A 3,811-nucleotide genomic window follows, 5' to 3' on the forward strand; every position below is an offset into this window, starting at 1 on the left:
TAAATAAAAATAAAACCCACCACTGCAACCTGTATGCTCTCGTTGGCTGGCCCTCGCTTCATATTCATTGCCAAACCCACTGGCTCCAGGTCATCTATAAGTCTTTGCTAGGTAAAGCCCCACCTTATCTCAGCTCAGCTCACTGGTCACCCACCCGTAGCACGTGCTCCAGCAGGTATATTTCACTGGTCACCTCAGCCCACTGGTCACCCCCAAAGCCAATTCCTACTTTGGCCGCCTTTCCTTCCAGTTCTCAGGACAGTTGAGAACAAGTTCCATGTTCAAGAACTGCGACCTGGCAAAGATAAATCAAAGTAGTGCGACAAAAACAACACAGAGTTACACATGGGATAAAGAAACGTACAGTCAATAACACAATAGAAAAATCTATATACAGTGTGTGCAAATGTAGTAAGATTAGAGAGGTAAGGCAATAAATAGGTCATAGTGACGAAATAATTACAATTTAGCAATTAAACCCTGAAGTGATAGATGCGCAGAAGATGTATGTGCAAGTAGAGATACTGGGGTGCAAAGGAGCAAAAAAAAAAAAATCAATATGGGGATGAGGTAGTTGAATGGGCTATTTACAGATGGGCTATGTACAGGTGCAATGATCTGTAAGCTGCTCTGACAGCTGATGCTTAAAGTTAGTGAGGGAGATATGAGTCTCCAGCTTCAGTGCTTTCTGCAGTTTGTTCCAGTCATGGGCAACAGAGAACATGACAATTTGTGATGTAAAGACAATGCTTATAACGACTTTTTTATAAATAAATATAAACATTTGCATCACAGTCATTGAGAATAACATTATGCATACTTGACAACACCCACATCTAAAAATCACTATAAAAAATTATAACACTTATTTTAAATATGCGGTGTGTGACCTTTCACCTTTTGTCAATTTTCATGCAGGCAGCATTAGCTCATGGCAGCATAAGCGTCATGTCAGCAGCATTAACACTTCCGGTTTTCTGCTTTTCCCTTCCAAATAAAGGTCTGCGGTAAAATGCTATGTGTATGATATGGATACATTTAGTGACAATGGGTTTCCAGTTTTAACTAAAAGCTTGGGCATAGCAAGCGTTGGAGTTTTACTGTGGTCAAACAGCTTAAAATGGAGCTATTGGACACGATACTGTTCAAATATAGCACTGCACTGGCAAAACAATCGATTGTGTCCAGTCTATTCACCAGAGTCTAGCTATTTTACGAGGCAATAATAGGTCACACAATCACAAAAACCTGAACCCACATCGCAAATAATTTCAGTCCAAGATGGAAACCTTTTGATTAATTGCGACCAGGATGGGTTGAAGAAAAGCGCTGTTAACCTATGTGATAACCGTTGATAGGCTACAGGCATAATTGGGGTGATATTATAGCAGCATGATCTTACTAGGATACTGCCTTCCAATAAATGTTATTTGTCTAGCCAAAACGCTTGACCTAATTCATGTTTTGGCACGTTCAGGCTGGCCTTGGGCTGATTTACACGTGTAAAGTCTGCAGCCTGCTCATCATCATTAGGATAATGTAGGTCATTTTACAGGCATGCCGGTCAGTTAACACCCAATCTATGAACACCCCATGTACTGATCACTTACAGTTGAAGTCAGAAGTTTACATACACCTTAGCTAAATACGTTTTAAACTCAGTTTTTTCACAATCCTAGTACAATTCCCTGTCTTAGGTCAGTTAGGATCACCACTTTATTTTAATAATGTGAAATGTCAGAATAATAATAGTAGAGAGAATTACTTATTTCAGCTTTTATTTCTTTCATCACATTCCCAGTAGGTCAGAAGTTTTACACTCAATTAGTATTTGGTAGCATTGCCTTTAAATTGTTTAACATGGGTCAAACGTTTCGGGTAGCCTTCCACCACCTTCCCACAATAAGTTGTGTGAATTTTGGCCTGGGAAGACCCATTTGTGACTAAGCTTTAACTTCCTGACTAATGTTTGAGATGTTGCTTCCATATAACCACATAATTGTCCTGCCTCATGATGCCATCTATTTTGTGAAGTGCACCAGTCCCTCCTGCAGCAAAGCAACCCAACAACATGATGCTGCCACCCCCGTGCTTCACGGTTCGGATGGTGTTCTTTGGCTTGCAAGCCTCCCCCTTTTTCCTCCAAACATAACAATTGTCATTATGGCCAAACAGTTCTATTTTTGTTTCATCAGACCAGAGGACATTTCTCCAAAAAGTACGATCTTTGTCCCCATGTGCAGTTGCAAACCGTAGTCTGGCTTTTTATGGTGCTTCTGGTGTAGTGGTTTCTTGTTGAGCGGCCTTTCAGGTTATGTCGATATAGAACTCATTTTACTGTGGATATGGATACTTTTCTACCGGTTTCCTCCAGCATCTTCACAAGGTCCTTTGCTGTTCTGTGATTGATATGCACTTTTCACACCAAAGTGCGTTCATCTCTAGGAGACAGAATGCGTCTCCTTCCTGAGCAGTATGACGGCTGCATGGTCCCATGGTGTTTATACTTGCGTACTATTGTTTGTACAGATCAACGTGGTACCTTCAGGCATTTGGAAATTGCTCCCAAGGATGAACCAGACTTGTGGAGGGCTACAATTTTTTTTTTTTGATTTTCCCATGAAAATCATGCAAAGAGGCACTGAATTTGAAGGTAGGCATTGAAATACATTCACAGGTACACCTCCAATTGAATCAATTTATGTCAATTAGCCTATCAGATGCTTCTAAAACCATGACGTAATTTTCACAAATTTTCCAAGCTATTTAAAGGCACAGTCAAGTTAGTGTATGTAATCTTCTGACCCATTGGAATTGTGATACAGTGAATTATAAGTGAAATAATCTTTCTGGAAACAATTGTTGTGTCATGCACAAAGTAGATGTCCAAACCGACTTGCCAAAACTATAGTTTGTTATGAACAAGACATTTGTGGAGTGGTTGAAGAATAAGTTCTAATGACCTCATCGTCTCATCACCTCAAGTGTATGTAAACTTCCTACTGCAACTGTATCTATTGATTAGATATAGTCCTGAATTAGTCATTCAGCAGAGCGTTAGTGACAGTACAAAATTTAAGTGGTACGATTATGACTCAACTTGAGTTCACCGATCTCACAGCCTCAGTGTAGGTGCTGTTACCAAGCCTTGCTGTTCTGGACTTGTTGGACCTCATCCGTTTACTTGACGGAAGAGGCTTAAAGAAAAAAAAAAATTGGCTGTTTTGTATTCTATGGACACACTCTCAATCGTTTTGCTTGTTCAGTAATTGATCACCTGTATGTCTACAGTGCAGTGAATGGAGTACAAAGTGTTGCTCGGCATTTAGACCTCTGCCCCCCCCATGAAATAACACCACATTTAGATTCTAAAAACCCAAGTGAATAATCCCAACCCCACTTTTACTTCAGCACCTAGAAAAATATGTATTTCATATACAGTGTACTGTATTTGTGGCATTTATTTGACCTTGAAACATGTTTTAAAACTCACATTTAATGCAAATGTCTAATGTCTTTAATGACACTTCTACTGTTACGTCCCTTGCAAAAAAAGATTTCAGTTCTGAAAAAGTGCAGTAACTGCAGGCGACTGTGGTATGTTGGATGCAGTAATTGCAGAAAACTGCAGTTATATGGCACTGTAACTGCAGTTGTACTGCAAAATTACTAGAGTAAAAATGTTATTTTGGACGCAGTATTTGCAGCATACTGCAGTTGTACTGCACTCCAATTACACTGTAAATGCAGTAAACATTTTTCATAAGAGGGGGAGGGGACTTTTATTTTAAAATGTCGTGACCCGGAAGTA

The sequence above is a fragment of the Oncorhynchus tshawytscha genome, linkage group LG19 (genome assembly GCF_018296145.1).
Source record: "Oncorhynchus tshawytscha isolate Ot180627B linkage group LG19, Otsh_v2.0, whole genome shotgun sequence".
In the NCBI taxonomy this organism is placed as follows: Eukaryota; Metazoa; Chordata; class Actinopteri; order Salmoniformes; family Salmonidae; genus Oncorhynchus; species Oncorhynchus tshawytscha.